This window comes from Neodiprion lecontei, chromosome 5 (genome assembly GCF_021901455.1).
Source record: "Neodiprion lecontei isolate iyNeoLeco1 chromosome 5, iyNeoLeco1.1, whole genome shotgun sequence".
NCBI lineage: Eukaryota > Metazoa > Arthropoda > Insecta > Hymenoptera > Diprionidae > Neodiprion > Neodiprion lecontei.
Window position 1 is genome coordinate 8099031 of NC_060264.1, and position 19496 is coordinate 8118526.

The 19496-nt window shown below is 37.5% G+C and overlaps 2 long non-coding RNA genes across 2 annotated transcripts; one reads left to right on the forward strand and one right to left on the reverse strand.

Annotated features, from left to right (window-relative positions):
* Positions 1 to 2088: 2088 nt before the first annotated feature.
* On the reverse strand, positions 2089 to 3589 carry LOC124294590. The gene is made up of 3 exons (XR_006904494.1): positions 3499 to 3589; positions 2698 to 3018; positions 2089 to 2490 (listed from the first exon to the last, which is right to left on the reverse strand). It is a non-coding gene; the product is annotated as an uncharacterized LOC124294590 (long non-coding RNA).
* LOC124294591 lies at positions 2927 to 6668 on the forward strand. Its single transcript, XR_006904495.1, has 3 exons — positions 2927 to 3068; positions 3330 to 3595; positions 5961 to 6668. It is a non-coding gene; the product is annotated as an uncharacterized LOC124294591 (long non-coding RNA).
* The last annotated feature ends 12828 nt before the right edge of the window (positions 6669 to 19496 follow it).

The window sequence follows — 19496 nt, forward strand, 5'->3', positions numbered from 1 at the left end:
GGTTATTTTTCAATAAAACTTTTAAAAATTCGTCTTTTTTCATCTAATTTACCTCATTTACCTTGAAATCATAGTCATTTTCCTGTTGTGTTCCGCCCATATTTGATTTTCTTACCATATCAATTATCGCCAATCTTATCAAATTGTATTTTGTATTTTGACCATCTCCATACATCATCTTGCCTTATACCTATAATTACACGAACTGTAGCTCTCATTCGTGTTCTTATCTTTCTGTAGCTGAATAGTCATGAAAAATAAAATCAAGCGGGTAATGTGCGTGATCTTGATGGGGTCATCATAAGAACTTCCATTCGAGCCCATCAAACATTGACAAAAGAAATGTTTTAATTTTTTATTCAAATAACTGGAAAGCTACATGACCAATAATATTCAAAATCTAATCAGTTCTAAGTTAAGAAAAGCTCCGTTGATTGACTCCAAAATCATCCAAATCTATCCATTCGTTCTGCAGATATCGTTGGATAAAAAAATTATCGCACACGCACAGACACACACAGCCGCAGAGGATTCTATTCTTAAAAACTAATATTTCACTTTAAATATGGAAAAGTGAATAAATAAAATCCATGAGATAATTTGCAAATAAAATTTATAGTTTTTTTTTTTATTCAGACATTTGTTAAGAAATTTTTTAAAATCACAATCACATTCATCGGTTATTCATTCGACAGTAAAAAATTTAAATGAAGCGTAAATATGTATAAATAAGATCAGGGTGTAAAGATTATTGGTTAAAAATGTACATAAGTATAAATTTAATAACTGAAACTTAACTTTTATACAAATGTCTGTTAATAATCTCTGATTCTGTTTGTCCTCAGATCACACAGCTCAATTTATCTTACTTTCTGTTAAATGTTAATTATTTTAAATTACGTCACGTTTCGTAAATTTTTTGTTTAACAATTTCATTATTATTACAGACTACGTAAACTTTTTTTTCAATGTCAAATATTTAATTTATGGAAAAAGCGACGAATTCAGAAGGCTTCGGCAAGTGCTGAATGATAAATCTATGGATTTTTCGTCTTATTTGACCAAAAATTATCTCTAGCCTATTGCCTGTTACAGCACCCAGCGTCTATCCGAAAACGGTCGGAAGTAATTTTCTAGTGAAAACTCAATTTTTCATTTCCGGAATAATTATAATATTTTCCCTTACGTTTTTTTTTTTACTTTTCTTTCGAAGTAAAAAAAGATCGGAAAGTTTAAAATTAATAATTTTCGCAGCCAGCCAGACAATTTAGTAAATTGGTGACTTCTTTTTTTCTTTACCTTTTTCCTATGTTTGTTTAGATTTCGAACGAAATTCGGTTGTGTTAAATTTTATTTAAATTTTCTATTGTCTAAAAGTTTAACATTAGGCAAGTGGGAATAAATAGAGAAATTTCGGGCGTTTGGAATTATGAATCTTGTGTAACTTTCTACTGTACTACTCGAACGCATTCGACGTCCATTTTGCCTCGTGGTCGGTAAGTACCTGCAGATTTCCAGTTTTAAGGGTCCTGAATTTCGAGCCTCAAACCCCTGATGGGCGATTCTGGCAATCGTTGCCATGTAAAACTAGAAAATCGTACCCACATGACAAAATCCACATTTTATTCCTAATAATTATACATCGAACGTTATGACATTGGTATTATTCGTTATAACATTAGTCTACATAAATCTCATATATCTGCAACAGTTTTCGTACAACGAATTACTACTTTTCCTTACGATTCAAAATTCGAATCAACGAATAATTTCTTCGAACTTCAGCATAGGATAAAAGGCCTAATGCTTATTGCTTAATTCTTATCATTTTGTCTGCAGAACAAAACAGCCGTGATAATTACGGTGTTCGTTATAATTTTTCTTTCAGATAAAACGGTAATATTGATCACTCTTTTATTAACAATTTTTGCTTGGAAAACAATACCAATTTTGGTTGCACTTTTCTTCTATGTTTATTATGATAGATCGATAGCAGTTTTTGTTCCGTTTTTGTCACTAATTTTTGTTTTGAACAAAATAATAATTTCAAAATTTACATTTTCAGTCTCGGGAGAAATAATAAGAATATCCATTTTTTCCCTTAATTACGGATTTATATATTTATGAAGCACATCTGAAAAAAACCTGAACTTATAATGAATGCTTGTCGTCTCGCTAAATGTGAGCTCCTCGTTACTGCATCTAACAAAATATAAATTTTTTAGAAATTATGAACATCATATCGTTATATGGATAGTTTCACCAGGTAGCGGACTTGGAGCGCAGAAACTACGGAGCGTTTGTCCTGGAAGTCGAGTTTTACCAAGTAGCAGACCTAGAGCGCAGGAACCACGGAGTGTTTATCCCGGAAGTCGAGTTTCACCAGGTAGCGGACCTGGAGCGCAGGATCCAGGAGGTAGAGAACCCGGTACTCGAAATCTGCGGAGTGCGATTCTCATATGTCCGCTCAACTGCGCAGTTGTTTCCAGACTGAGGAATTCGGCTAAATGATTACTATAGATCGATGACATCAAGAGAAAAAAAATTTTGAGTGACGTCACTTTCTGAACATCCGAACATTTAAACTTTGGTTTCGTACTTCAATACTATGTATGATGTATGATGTATGATGTACGATGATATGATATGATGTATAATGATTTTAGTTTTTACATTTTACAGACAAGAAATACGAACTTTATCTTTCCTGTCGATTTTAGACTCAAGCGGCTAGGTCCTTCGATGGTCAGCCGTTGACTAAAGATACATTCTTCAGTTATCAGCGCGTCTTCCCACGGGGATGATCGAGCTGATCGACATTTCTAAGTCGCAGTCGACAAGTAGTCCCACGTACGCACTGTGTACCGACTTAACCTCAAGCTTCCAAACCGACACTACCTTGGCTGCCACGAATGGCGGTGCGAGCCTGTTAGGTACAGTCGATAGAGCAGAACCTTCCAACGCACCCAGGCCCACCTGGGTCCCCTTGCCCGCCGAAAACTGGTCACAAAAATTTACCTAGGAGCATCCGTCGAAATCGTCAAAAGCTGATTTTTCGACTAAATGTGGTAAAAAAAATTTGAAAAAATCCGGATATGATACTTTCAATACGCACTCCAAGTGATTAAAACGGTGGAAAACATCAAAAGTGGTGTGGATTTGACGTGGAATCCCCCATATGTATTAAGTAACCAACTGCGCAACATTCAGTCGCGTTCTTTTTTTTTGAAATCTCTTTTCCACCAACAACATAAGATTACAGATTGGTAAAGAAAGAAAAAGAAAAAGGCTCCAATATTAAATTTATCTTACGCTAAAATTTTCCGCAGTTACAGAGAGAAATCGCCATTACTTGCGGAAAGCTATTATAGGGGCTGGGGCACTCTTTGGTTAGTGTTCCCCGAAAAATTCTTTGTAAGAAACCCGATTTAGAAGAAAAGGCGAAGCGGAACAGGACGAAATGGGACGGGATAAGAACGGACGGGTCGGGATATGTACCTCCTTTGAAGGTTCGGTTGTGGCCCTAAACCGAGACCTTCCTGGAAAATCGGCTAATGCAACCAACCGTCTGTTTCGCACGTACGAATTATACCTGGTTTGTCGAACTCCATTTACTTGTATTATACGTATATGTATGCCGAGTGAGCCTTGAATGCTGATCATATGCCGCTACATCGTCAATCATTGTCGGCATTTTCCGACAGATCGCCATCAATTCCATTTGGTCCCGCCTTATATTTGCAGCCCGAATTCTCGGAGGTAGTTTCACAATACAATCACTTTTTTTAAGAACCCATTGTTTCGCGGTAAAATTTAGTGAATAATTTCAAATTTAAGACATTGTTTTTTTTTATCATTATTGATGGTAAATCTCGCTGGTATGGACGCCTGATTTTAGCGCTATTTAAATCTGGCCGACACACGTATCTCAACTTTTATGCATCAGATCAAAAAAAAAAAAAAAACAAACAGATTATCAAAACTTGCACTTGTCGCTATCGTTTGAACACCATCAAAATTATCTATCAATATTTAATGCATTGTTTCAAGGATTTAAGTTGAACAAAAGAGGTCGAATATTCAAAATGTCCGTGCCATTTCGTATTTCTTTTTAGACAGACAAGTTCACTTTTCGATAATCTTTTCGTGTTTTTTTCCGTACCAACGAGATTTACCATCAAAAACGAAGAAAAAAACTTTCCGTATTGCTTTGTAACTTCCTATTTTGTGTGTAAAAAATCGGAAATTAATTAATAACTTCTAATGTAAAAAAATAAGTTATTAAAAAAAGTTATTGAGATGTAAAACCACCTCGTTGATCAAATGATTACTCATTCCTTGATTGAATCTGATTTATTGTCGCATATTACCCGAAATCTTTTAATTTATCGTGTATAGCTATTCTCTGTCGAGCGGAAAAATTCCAAGCTAGATCTGTAGATGGAAATTGGTAGGAAACTGCGTCGTAGCGAACTTTCACTGCAGGAACGACGGGGGAGGCAGAGAGTCCTACAGATACTCAAATATACAGGGTGACTCAGAAGTATAATCGCCCCCACAAGTTACCAATATATTTCTCCTAAAAATATGCGACTGAAACGTTCTTTATTACTTCCGATAAGGAATTTTCAAGACAAGACATCCATCGTCGAAACGATACCCTATAATCCAGAAAGGTGTCTTTCAATTATTCCTAAGAGATGCCTGAAAGATACCGAAAAAATAGCGGATGCAACATTTTTCGACGGACGTCTCTAAGGTGTCATTCGTTTGCAATTATCTTCTGTTATACAACAATTTCCCAACACAGATCGGCACATGAAATATATATTATGGCTCGAGTTCGTTTAATTTGAGGTCAAATATGTCCCCCATAGCATTGGTTCATATCGATATAGGTTAGAAAATTTTTGTAAGATGAACGCAGTGAACTCTCATCTGGAATCATATATAAATTGACAAAGGCTAGGTATGCAGCAATGAATTATGACGGTGTGTGGAACACCTATATTGGTGTTCATTGACTAAGGATACTGAACTACTCAATCGATACGGACACTTCTTAATCGCACTTGCTCATTTTATTGTTGAATGGTTCGTAGATCGCAGTAAAACAAATTATTGAAACATGCTGACTACGGATGGGGATGCCTAAGATGGCGTCGGCCAGACTTCTGAGTGCGCGCCGTGCTTTATACAATTTGTTTTATTCGAAATGTTGATCCATCTGACGGTACCCTGATGAAAAATGATTTCTACGATTTTCAACGAATTTTTAGGGAAATTGGTACATTTCGCACAATTTTGTACAAAAAATTGTTTTCGTACAAAATTGCAAATATGCATAGTTTCTCATAAAAACTTGTAGATTTTCCTGAAAGTTTATATTTTTTCAGTAAAAAACCTACAAGATGCTATAATTCTTAGCAAAAGTTAACAACTATTTACGATAAACTATGTACATTTACAATTTTTTACGAAATAATATGAAACGTTTCGTTTCTGTAAAAATTCGTCGTAGTAGAAATTTTCACCAGGGTGAGCTTCAAGCGTATAAAATATATAGGGTTTTTAAAGACGTCTTTTCGACGGATTAAAATCGATGTCTTATAAAGTTGTCCAAGTAAGAAACCTTTACGCACCGTCTTTTTGATTTGCCTAAAGGACGTCTGAAAGATTACTTTACGATATGTGTGTCTCCTGGGTTGTCGTTTGCGAATTACAGCTGTTTGAAATTGGTTGTATCCGGAAGCACCTGATGGCTAAGAACAAGACTAGCGGATCGTCATTCGAGGATGAAGAATTAGAAGAATCTATAAGTGCCATTTTTTTCTCCATAAGTATGTATAAACGAAGCTCAGTATTTTCTGAAGAAAGTAATAACAATAAAAATAATTTCAATACATAAATAAATTTAAAAAATGGCAGTCAGTCTTTTCTAATTCTCTTCTTCATTTCAGCTTGATGTTCTCGACAACTGTTCTGAGCACCAGAGAAGACACTCGGAAGCCATATTGATTCCAACCTTTCTGTGCGCGTGTGTGTGCGAAAATGATTCGAATTTTCCCGCCATTTAGATGCCTTCAGACCATGGCGTGTCAGTATAAAAACCGTCAGAGGTTCTCCTTACAACTGTCTCCCCTGGTTATATCCTGAGCCATTAGATGCTGCCGGATCGGCCAATTTCAAACGGTAATAATTCGAAAGCAATAGATTTCCTATTAGAAGTAAAAACCGTTTCGGTCGTAGAGTTTTAGGAGAATATGAGGCGATAATTCCAGGTCACTCTGTATGCAGAGAGCTAGAAGGGAGGGAGAGAGAGAGAAAAAATGAAGAACAGAGCAGGATCCTGGATGGTGGTATTAGTATATACCTCTATATATATTGGACAGCTGTATCTATATGTCACATACAAAGGTCCATAGAAGCGGCTAGATCACCGTGTGTGCAACATGCGAAGATTCCTAGGAAATTTAGAATGTTTCACGTGTCATTTCTTCGCGTATTGACAATTTGGTACATATTACAAGTTCTAGTCCGTTCGTACATCCGCCTTATCATATGCAGCAGGATAAAATATCACTAGAATTCAGTATTACTGTTTATCGTAGAACAAAAATATGAATTGTTATTATAAACAATTATATTTGAAGTAATGTATTCACGGGGATAAATTGCAAAATAAATACACATAACCGTTAAACTTTTGTTGAAAAAGTGCAGTATTTTTTTTTTTTGTTACACCTCATTCACGAAAATAAAATATTCCGAAACCTGACCCTGAAACTCTCCCTGAAAACTCGCAATAAACCATAATGCAACGAAAGTACAAGAAACATGGACGTGGTGTGGTAAATTTTTCGTTGGCTCGTCGTATATCAGATAATACTTCCGTTTGTATATTTTATTGCCGTCTTTTAAAACCTCGTAAACAATAATTCAGTTTTCGAGATAGCCATGCAATATATATGTATACAAATTTATGTGTGTGTGTGTGTGTGTGTTATGTGTTACGTGTGAAATGGCCGACCAGGTCTTACATTCCTACTTTAAGTAACAATTACAAATATTCGGGACCTATGGTAATACGGAGTGAGGTAAGTTTTGAAATGGTTACAAAGTAATAAACGGTCAATAAATCGACAGAGGAATCTGTCAGTTTTGCAAACGGTCCGAGTTCCGGGTTTCATAACTGGTTACGTGCCCATATTTTCTTACCACAAAGATGTATCAGAATAAATATTGAATAAGCATTCTTACAATAATTATTTATCGAACGAAATTATTTTGCTATTATTTTAAGATCGACTCTATGTGTATAAAAGATACCTGTACCTGGAAGATTTTCTCTTCAATTCTTATTAGTGTTTCGCCTATACTTACATACATGCTTACGTGTATATTTATTTATATACAATACTAAGTATCAGGATGCAAGTCGGCAATTTAAAAATACCAACTAAATGATGTGTAAAATAAGAATAGCAATAAACCGTTACCACGCATTTGGTGTCGAACATATTGTTTATTTAATTCTAGATGCTTAACCTCCTCTTGGTTTTAGATGCGGATGAGAAAAGGTACATGGATCAGGTCGAGAGGAAGATGAAGAAGAAGAAGAAGAAGAAGAAGAAGAAGAAGAAGAAGAAGAAGAAGAAGAAGAAGAAGAAGAAGAAGAAGAAGAAGAAGAAGAAGAAGAAGAAGAAGAAGAAGAAGAAGGAGAAGAGGGAGAAGGAATGGGGAGGGTGGTGAGCCTGTTTAGGCGCCTAGGCAGAGCCCATCGAGCACATACCAGAACCGAGAGGCCCAAGCCGGCCTGCCCAGGCTTAGGGTTGTAAATCACCACCCTGCACAGGGCCTGACGCGCAGAAGAAACTCAAGATTTTAAAGAAAGACAGAAACACAGAAGTGACCACGCACAGCCGTTTCGTTACAGCCGTGACGCGTTTACTGCGCATAGAATTCAACCCAAATTCATCCTTCCACGTGTGCACCTGTAACTGCACGCATGTGTGCAAGCGTCCCTTTTCCGCAGTGGAAAGCGCGGTGTTTCACTCAAGTTGTCCGATTTTTCATCTGTATATTCTCAAGCAGCGTGCCGTCACAGATTTGGGGACTGCGCTGAGAAAAAATTTCATTTGTTATTGTAGTTACTAGAGAATTTTAGTCTAACGGTTATCGTTGCAACGATCGTTTGAATGTTGCTAAAACTTCTAAAAAAATATGGTTCGAGTAAATATTTAGTGTAATTATAAATGGCACAATACTTGTACATTTTCTGGCTACTGTAAGATTATATTTGTTTGTGTAGTTGACTACACATTTTCAGTTAAATAAGGCTTTGATACCAATTTATTCTTGCACATAAGTATCAAATATTCGCATTAGTAGCAAGAAAATGTGGTAGCATTGACCACGATAAAAATAATATAGTAACTAAATACCAACAGCAGGAGAAAAATATCTTACAATTCGTACCCATGCAGAACTATATTTCTCGGTTATGATAAAAATTAAATTATATATTTAAGGCGGTATTACCGTGTAGAAACTTAAAAAATTCGAGTTTGGGGTTCTGAGAATGTCTCTCGAAAACATTCATTTGAAATTCGTAGAACTTCCACTGCAGTTACAGAGGCTGAAGAGGGCGCCGTCGTCAATTTCGACGTTTACGTACACATCTCTAAATATCGAAGTCCACGTATCTCGAATTCGAAAAAGGGCTCAATAGTCTCATTCTATACGCGATTCCGAACAAAACACCCCAACTCATTTTTATTTGACGCAGAAATAAAGCAGTGGCATGAAATTTGCGAATTTACTATTTCGATTTCGTAGAATCCGTGCCGGAAATTTTTCTTCAGAATCGCCTATAGAATGGGGCTGTCAAGTCCTTCTGCTCGTTTCAGATATGTGAACCTCGATATTTAGAGATATATACGTCAACATCGAAATCGACCAAGGCACCCCTTAAGGATTGTATACACTTAATATACACTAACCACAGGTAGAAATTTTTATCGGCAAGGTTTAGCTTTGCGGTTTCTAATATTTCCTCAAATATCCTTCTGCTTCAAATCACGTAGCGTTTTAAAAAAGCGAGACTGCAGCCTTGCATGTACAATTAATGCGAATTGATCTACAGTCTCTGCATATGCGCATCTGGAAAATTTTTCATCACACATACCTTGGCCCTTCAGCGTGGATGACGCCGGGTCAACCCGAATTTTGAGTCTGTGTTCTAGATGTGAAATTTTCATTTCTTCCACGTAACTAATAAAAGAAAAACTAGGTTCACTGCATAAGATTTACTTTTGCATAGTATTTCGGATGTAAAAAAAAATTAACTACTTTCTCAAACATTCGTTGTAAATAACAATTAAACAAACTTCAGTTCCGCATTTTAGTCACTTTTCTTCAAAAATAATAACTAACCACAGGTCGACAGATTGTTATATTTAAATAAATAAATTATCAATCACTGCATCGAATAATAACAAAAGTCTTCATTCGTTACTTACAAAATTTTGCTCTGGTCTTTTTTTTTTTTTTTTACGATGATAAATAAGTCTGCAAGTCATCGGTCGTACGGCTTGTATCAACCAAAAACTTTGAACCTTATTTATCAACTTAAAAAAGGCAAAAGCAAACTTTGTATAAATAACAAATGAATATTTTTGCTATCATTCGATGTATACGATTAAAATTTATTTATATAAATATAAATTGAAAAAAAAAAAAAAAGACAAGGAAAAAAAATTCTCCTCCAGTCGACCCGTGTAATACTTCATTTTTCCAACGGCTGACCGACGGAAGACGAGACATTTATCTCGGCGGTAAGTACATACATTTAGGTATAAGCAAAGTTTTTCTAAGCTCTTGCAGCGTAGAACAGCATCTGCAGAGGCAGCAACAGCTTCGGTTCTATCTTATCGGTTGGTCCCGACCGCCCAGCCCCTCGACAAAGGGCTCATTCTCTTTCATTGGCATATTTGCCGCGTAGGTTGCCTCGTCACCTGCGCAGATTTCTAATGTATAGAATACGAAGTACAGACCGTTGTTTGCCCGAAGCTAGTTGCTTTTGCACCTGTGTTGAATTTACAACAATGACAAGGCAGGCCGTGCTGCACGGTGCGTTCTTCCGCAAAAGCAGATACAAGCGAGGAAACTCGAAAACTCGAAACCCTCTGCAGACCTCTCGGTTTACAATCTTTTATGTACACAGTTCTGTGGAATTTCCGAGGAGGCCCAAATCCTGCGAATATATACTTAAGGCGCCGCACCGCGGGTGTATTGAGAAGCCCATCAACCGTGTATAACCAGTTAGAGGTACATGCCGGATTTACTTCTTCAAGAAATATCTTTCAGGGTTTGACAGGGTGTCCGGAGTTTTCATCCTTCCAGGTATACGCCAGATTTAAACCATTGTCTGTAGGTCGTTATTGATGTGCCGATTCGCTTGCACTTTGGAAGTGCGAAATCGGCATTGTAAATTCAAAATTGAATGTAAATATATTTGTTCATACTTAGCGTGAATTTCGGTAGTGGAAATAGAATATTAAAATTATTTTTCCTAGTATTGAGGTTATCTCGGAGTTTGCAATAACGCGGGTAAGACGAATAACATTTAGTTTCAAATACACAATAGGAACGTTTGGGTCCTGACATTTTTTGGGTCCGGTCGGGTCGGGTAAAATGGATTGCTTGCTGCTCGGAAATCCAAAATTTTCGGACAATGCGAAATTTTTCGAGAACCGACCCGTGAACATCTCGGGTTACCCAGAAATCCCTAGTTCCTCGAAAATCTCGGGTCTGTGAAAAATCTTGGTCACGGTTATTTCCGCTTCTTTAAAAATACAATAGGGTTCTGAAACAACAGAGGATTTCGAAACTTTCCGTCCCGTGTCATTTCCGAAATCCCGGACAGTCTGAAAGATAATTTCGTAGCTGTCTGGAATTATGGGTACTGCAGTTTCTATTCTCAAAATAATCAGACTAGAGGCTCACCGAAAAATATACTCTCGAATTCTTTCATATCGGCTTCATTGGCACATCTTCGTGAAATTATGTTACCAACGACCAGTAGGGCTGTGCAGGTACTGAAATTCTCTAGGTCAGGTTCTCGAAGATTTCGGGATTGCCAAAAACCCGACACGATGTCAATCCGACCCGAATCCGAGTTCCATCATTTGTGTCGATAATTGTTTATTAAAATCATGATACGTAAGGTGAATATAATAATACATACTTATAATCTAGACCAAAAAAGAGGACAAACTAATATCCAATTATATGGCGACAACACATTTCAACGTTTGGCTCTTGATGGGTTTACTTTGACTTCTCTTCCGAGAAAGTGTAAACATTGAGTGTCAGTCATTACCGTTTATGAGAACCGTTAGTTATTAGTGTAAAAAATGTTGTAAATTTAATTAATTACTGAAACCGTCCTTCAATAAGACGAGGAAGTAGGAATCTCGAAGAAATTCCACAAACCTCTAATTCAAAAAAAAAAATCCGCTATGGACCTACAAACTACAGCTGAGAATTTAACAGGCAATCAAGAAACTGAAGACAATACAAAATGGTTTAAAGTTACCAGCCCCGATGAGATAAAACCTCCAAAGAAATAAACTATCTTAAGAGATTACTGGTTGAATTTACCTATAGTGTCGAAAGATATTTACTCTACACTGGAGTCAAAACAGAAAATGCCGAAGCTGAAGCTACGGAAGATAAAGATTGTGTAAATTCGCAAGAAAGGATGAAAACTTGAATGAAATACAAAACAGAAGAATTAAATCACCTTCAATCCTTGTGAGTGGAGTTGCGAATATACGTCCTTTGCAAGAATTACTCAATGAAGTTGCTAAAAATAATAACATCTTAAAGATTCTCAGTAATGACGAAGTTAGGATTCAACATAGCTCTTCTGAATTATATGTGAAAATCGTCTCATAATTCAAAGAAATAAACACTCACTTTCGTACTTTCCAAAGAGAACAAGATAAAAGCTACAAAGCAGTACTCAGAAACATCCACCTTTCAGTGGAATTGAATGAACTCCGAGCAGAAATAGAAAAATATACTCATAAAATTATCAGGATCACAAACATCAAACAGAGTGTAACACGAAATCCTCTACTACTTTTTTTGTAGAAATCGAGGTACAAGATAATAATAAAGAAATTTACGATATAAATAGATTATTGAACACAGCAGTGTCATTTGAACCACTGCGTAGAAAACGAGAAATCCCCCAGTGTGTGTAAAGTGTTAGAAAACCCACTGGACAAAAGATATGTCCAATTAAAACTAAGATAAATGAAGTAATTTTGTGCGAAATGTAAAGTTGCTCAAATAATTGTTGTCCCTCAACCGGGTAAGGAGCCTGGATTGGAAACATCTTATCTACCTATAAGCCTCTTACCTATATTGGCAAAAGTCATAGAAAAAATATTTTTAAAAAGATTAAACGACGTTATTACTGCTAAAAAATTGATTCCAGATCACAAATTTGGTTTTAGCAACCATCGTGGGACGGTCGAACAGGTGAACAGAATTACTGCAAAAATAAGATATGCATTAGAGAATAAAGTTTGGCACAAAGGTTCGTTAATTATGGAGAATCAGAGTAAACGAAGAAAAAATCAAACCATATAATATTTACATTACGAAAAACAATAAGACTACCAACATTTCTTTTAAAAAAAATTATTCCACATAGCAATGAAATTAAATATTTGGGAATTCACTTGGATCAGAGATTAACACGAAGAGGTCATATATGGAGTAATCGAAAACAATTGAAGAAGTACTAGATATTGAAATAATTAAATAATTGTTGCTTGAGAATTGAATTATTGAGTAACTTAATATTTAAATAAAATTATACGTAGTTCTTATTGTCAACAGAGACAGATTGTAGTAAAATAAGGGAAATGAAAAAAAGAAATGGTGACAAACGTTACATCGATAATTCGTTTACTTTGCGGAAGAGATCGGGTTTCGGTTTATAAGCGTGACGTGTGAGCCATTTTGAAAATCTAACGCGGACCGATGACGCTGCGATACCTATAATTATATATACACTTTTGCGCCGTATAACAGGAGGAAAGAAATATCCGGATGTAGCAGGTAATGTAGAGCTGCACATCTGTAGAAGGAAGGATATTCGTAAATGCAGCGAGTCCTTTGAATGCATCCCAGTGAATAGAATCAATACCGGTTATCGATTTTATGGGCAGATGCGTCCTGAGTCCCAAAATTCAACGATTCTATTGTGAAATAAATGGATCGGTAAACGAGAGGCCCGTATTCGAGGTTGGCATCCCCCGCAGTATGTATAGTTTACAAAATACACTTTTGTATAAGCTATATATTCTTCTCAAGAAGATTAGGACCGGGGAAAGAAAAAATTCAAGTTGCAGGCGACGATCTTCGCTGGGATGAAATTTTCACAGAATACTTCATTATACAGAGACAGGTATATAAATACGTTATGTATATGGGGCATTCCATGACATCTCGATCAAGTTACTACGTCGATGATGTCTCAGATTGCCTTTATAATTTTTTTTTTATGAAAGTACGCGACGAAAAAAAGACAATAAAAACTAAGTTTTTAAAATATTTTATACGATTTTTCTGAATTTATTTAGCTTTTAGAAAGTAGATTTCATTTTTCAAGTAGTCAAATCATACTTCGGAATCGCTTGATGGAAAAACGTGGAACAAATTTCGATTACGCTTTTCGTCGTGTACTTTCATACGATATAAATTATAAAGCCAATATGAGAATCTTGATCGAGATGTCATGGAATGCCCCATACGTAAACTTATTCCGTTTCATATCACGAGACTAATAATATCTTTGATGTAGCACGTACTCGGTATCTATTCGATAAATGCTAGACAAATAGTACGTCGGAAGAAATATAACTTGAAGAGGTAAACAGTTTTTATTTAATCCTCGAAGAAAGTTCACTGTATCATAAATTAAACTCAACTCAATTACGTTTATAATTACCTCCAACGAACGAGATGTTTGTAAGTTACATCGTAGTGACACTAATTAACGAGTTCTTTTGACACTGGGAGTAACTAGCATCGACCCTGCGATTTATACACGATTAATCCGGCACGTCTGGTTTACACTAATTGTAAGCTATAGGTGTTAATTTGCACCAGCCATCTTCAGCGTTGCATACATACATCTCAAGTTGAAATTGAGAAATTTTAATTTGATATTAGTGTTTCTCAAATTTCAGAATATCCCCAATCGAATGGTAAGAACTAAATTTGATCACACAATCAAAAGCCCGATTATTACACGTCAGTAATCGCTTCGACGATTGCAGCAGATTACGCAGGTACAGACGAGACACAAATATCTTTGTGAAAATTAGCACCTGCGCATAATTAAAGGGTTACAAGAGACAAGAACGATTCGATTTAATTATCAGCACGCTTATATATCATTACTGGTAACATACAATATAACGGGTGTATAGAAACAGGAGGAAAATCGAACGCTCGCATTAAGAAACGCAGTTATTTCCATAGATTGCAACACCAACGGAGATCGATTCATCTTTTGCATTGCATCAACGAAATGCGAGACTTTCGATATCCTGCAATCTGAAATTATCTCTTATGGAAATAATACGTATAACAAAAAGAAGCCGTCGTCGAGACAAGGTCGAAAGAACCACTCTCGGAGGTCTAGGCGGTGAACTTTTGCGGGTCTGCGACGCAGGGTTGTTGAAACCTTAAGGTCACCTCTGCGTCTATCGCTATACAGACGCACACCCCCAGGCCCCTCCATTGGTACATCCAGTACATGCGGGCACATAGGTACTCGCGTATATCGCTTATGTACGCGGCGGCGTCGCGACGGTGGCGTCGTACTACGTTGTTCGGCTCTGGGGGTGACCTTGAACGTCGCCCACGCGACGCTACAGAGCTCCGTTCATCGACGCGGTCTGGCGGCCTCCTTACCCTTCAGCTTCGGAGTCCGTCGTCCATCCCCCCTCGAAACAGCGACACACGATCGTTAAAGCGTCACGACGCCCCCGCATCCGCGAGTTTCCCACTCGCGCCCCAGGCCTTCATTCATAAGCTTACGCTCGGCTAATTTTCACGATCATCGCTGGCCTGACCCTCCCACGCGAAAGCTTCACATTTTGTAAACATATCGTATTTTGCACCGAGCCATCGTGCCTTTCGGGAGTAGCCGGAGGCGCCCTTTCACCGGTTAACGCAGCTGCAACGAGCAGCTTGCAGTATTTATAAGTTTATCAGATTTTTATTTTGAATCGTTGACGCGCGTTACGGAGGCCTCGGAAGAAATCGCTACCCCTGGAAGCCCGGTATTGATCGGGGATGTCATCGTTCCAGCGATGCGCGTTGCAGGGTGCAATACATAAGGTCCAATGACTAATAAATACTATATACACCGTGTTGCGGATACAGACACCCTGTATCATATACCGTGTCACGAACGTCATTTCCCAAATTTAATTTATCTAACTCGAGATCTGAGTCGCTCTATCTTTTTACTCTATGTGATATACTTAAGAGGTTACTCGAACCGTCTAGTCAAAATAAAATCTCACAAGAGTTCGTACTACAACTAATAATATTTATCAATGAACAACAGGATCTTACATTTCTTCACAATACGCGTCTCGTTACGAATTGACGCCGGTTGGCTTCGGCGATAGAAGATTGGTTATTTAGATAGGACATCATCTGATACACATACAGTAGTGCTCAAAAGTATTTCGATAATATGAAATTCGTATTTATTTTGATCGTTTTTCTTACTTTTCTTTATTTTCACTTTATTTTCGAGCAATCGAGAGTTAATTTTTACCAATTATACAGAACATCGAATTTCTTTCAACAAATAATATTATTGATTTTTGTAGTATTACTTGCACGTAATTGATTCAATTACTATTTTTGTCAAAATACTTTTGAACGCTACTGTATGTGTCTAACTTGTCCATCGAAGCTGTGTTAACTATTTTGGATTCAGGTTGCAACACCTTTTGCATTTTGTCTCTTTATTTGCATGTTACACGCCAGCTCGATTCTATATACACATCCTCCAATTAGGTAGATATTGTACGCGAATTTGATTGGTTACATCGGAATAGCGATTCTCTCGCGTTGTGCGGTGTTCGATCGATCCGCTAACCTGCACCCTTGCAACTAGTTTGTTCTTCAAGTTCAAGCGCTCCGCAGTTTCACAGACATTAACTGGGTCATTATCACGAGAGTAAAAGAAACCACCGTGGAAAAAGGATTTATAAATTTGAATGCCGAAGTCACTCGCACCTTTCATCATCCTGCTGTTATCCATTTAAACGAATATCTCGGACGTTGTTACACATTTCGTCATTGGTTATATAATAATTCTCCAACTGACGAGTCACTTTCTTAAGGGGTTACGTGTATTTTATAGGTATAGAATAATATTTTGGTACAGATTGTTTAAAAGTTCACGACCCACGTAACCCCTTAACAAAACTTCACACGTAGTAAAGTCTAAGGAAAATTAATGTCTCATTCGTCGTCGTTGAATAGCTTTGCCTGTGTCAAAGTAATCGTTATATCCATAACGCTTTGTAATTACGATATTCATTGCGCAATCGAAATGCGTGCACGTCGCGTAACTGACTTTTGCGTGTTTACAGCGGTCCCAGTAAACGTTACGAAGCCTTTACAAAACCTTTTCAATGTACGAATCTATATAATGATAGTATAAACACACACACATACACAGTCAAGCACACACACGTTTCATACAGATCAACGGAAATTTACCTCATTCCAAGAACTCATTTATAACTCCGGTCGGTCTTGGTATCTGCATCATGCGACTATCGAAATACATACCTATAAGTATCAACCTGTGTGTATAGTTTATTTTTCTTCCATCGTGCGGTTCTTCGCGCGTAACTTTATCGCTCTGCAGCTAAACTGTAAGGAACATACCTCATGGATGTAATGCCGGATATATCGTACAGAATATAGTACGCGTCATGGGCGCGGAGAAAGTGAGGAAGGAAAAATAACTCCACGACGCAGATGATGGATTAATGAGTTATACATGCATCTCTTATTTCCAAATCATAACACCGAACAACAAAAATTCACTTGTTGTCCGGAACATGAACACGTTGAACTGATTACGTTAGGAGCAAGGTTTAGTATAATAGAACTGGTATTGGAATATTTTATATACGAATGATTTTAGTGTAATATGGTTTTTTTAGTTTTTTCAAAAATAGACTTTTTATGAACAAAAGTGAGGATATACATTATATAGTGTTACAGTACACCGCATGCATTAAATTTGAATGTTAATAGCTGTAACACAAAAAACTGGACCTGATCGGATGAAAATAAATATTGTTTCATATCGAGGGTAGATCGGTATTTCAAAATCAGTAAGCAACTTCGTTGTTACAAAATTTTTATGACCACTGCAATTCGCCTCGAAATCACCGTATCAGTACCAGTACGTCATAGACACTAAAACGTTGCACAGTGCTCAGAGCGAAATCATATAAGTGTGCATCAAATTATTGCAAATAAATGACGGTTAAATACTGTTTCAATATAATTATCACAGATCTACAAATTGATTTGGCAAAAATTTGGTCCTGTGGAACGAACAGCATTGTGCAGGAAAATATTTCCAAACTGTACGATGCGCTCGGCGCGCGTCGGCTTGCCCAGTTTCATTTGGAACCAAACATGGCGACTGCATTGTTCGGTCGATACGCCGCGCAGTATGCACCCTTGGCCTCCCCTCGAGTTTCACGGCGAGGTTTTCGAATAACAGAAGCACGTCGACGAGCCGCGACTCATTCATGGATTTCGCGCGCAGGCGCCTTACGTAATCGCACAGCGCACCGGGACGCGGGGCGTCGGAGGCCGCGTCGGGCGTCGCAGCATCCCTCGCGTGTTTACGTTTTCCAGCGTCTCGTACTCCCCTCCTTGCCAGCTCAGCGCAAATTCTCCCTATTTCTCTATCTCGCTTACGCGACGCCTCTCTCAATCAAATAATCCATACAGTAGGCTCGGCGGTCGACCTCCACCACCGACGCCGCCGCCGATCCACCCTCTTCTGCACCCACATTTGCCCTCGACACCTTCAAATGCCCCGATGACCAGCGACGCCGCCCCGCCGAGTTCGTACATACATACTTACAGTGTATATGAGGTATTCCATGCCAACTGAGAGGAAATTTTCCCTGACCCCCGCCAATTTGCTTCATTATTTTTCATATGATTCTACAACTTAAAAAAAAGCAGTCACCATTTTTTTCAGATTTTTCGTCCCAACCATCCTTTTTTAAAAAATGCTACAAACATAACATATGTTTTGTATATATATAGAAGATAAGAAAAATTATTCCTCTAAAAAAATACTTAAAACATTCAAAGAATCAATTCTCCACTCTGAACTATGGCTCAAAATGTTTGGTTTGGGATCTAGAAATTATGTTAATTTTTGTAAAAAAAAATAAAAAATGGTGTTTTTTTTTAGGACCATAAAAGGGTTTGTAACATTTTTTAAAAAAGAATGGTTGGGACGAAAAATCTGAAAAAAATGGTGAGCTCTTTTTTTTAGGTTGTAGAATAATGAAGCAAATTGGCGGGGGTCAGGGAAAGTGTCCTCTCAGTTGGCATGGAATACCTCATACATATACACGCAACTGTCTGCACGCTGTATATGTACACCCACTGGGGTGGATTCTGACCGATTCAAGGCCACCGGCGTCGTCGTCTGAGTAGATGCTAGCTGAGGGAAATGGAAAGTACCGTGGAATTTCCCGCTCAGGTTCGTCGTAGGATTACCATTTTTTTTTTTTGGCATAGAATTTGTGTGAATTGTAAAAGACAAATGTTATTTTTGAAATCCCTTGATATATTGTTGGTTTTTCATTGTTAAATACATGGATGGACAATCGTTTTTGTAATTTTTGGGACAAAGGCTGTCAAAGAAAAAACAAAATGTCACGTGCTAAGCAAAAACTCTAAATCATTGTTGCGGAAACGATATTATTTTTTCAAAACAATCATATTGTATAATTATGATGTATAACAGTATTCCGAAAACAATGAAAGGGTGACACAAGACTATTACCTCATAGGCTACAAACACATTCTTCGTGAAAATCTACGACTCGTGCATTTCTTTTTTTCTCGTAGGAAACGTACCGCTTGCAAATTACAGCTGTTTGAAAATGGCCAATCCACTAGCGTCTGACGGATCGGAACAGAAGAAAACCAGTCCTGACTGATCGTCATGTGCTCGGCAGCTGTTCTCAGCCATTAGATGCTACCGCATTGGTCAATTTTGAACAGCGGTAATTCGCAAACGGCAAGTTTCCTCTTAAAAGGACAAAACGCTTCGTTCGCAGATTTTCACGAGGAACAAATTGCTAGCTTATGGGGCGATAGTCCAGGTTAACCCT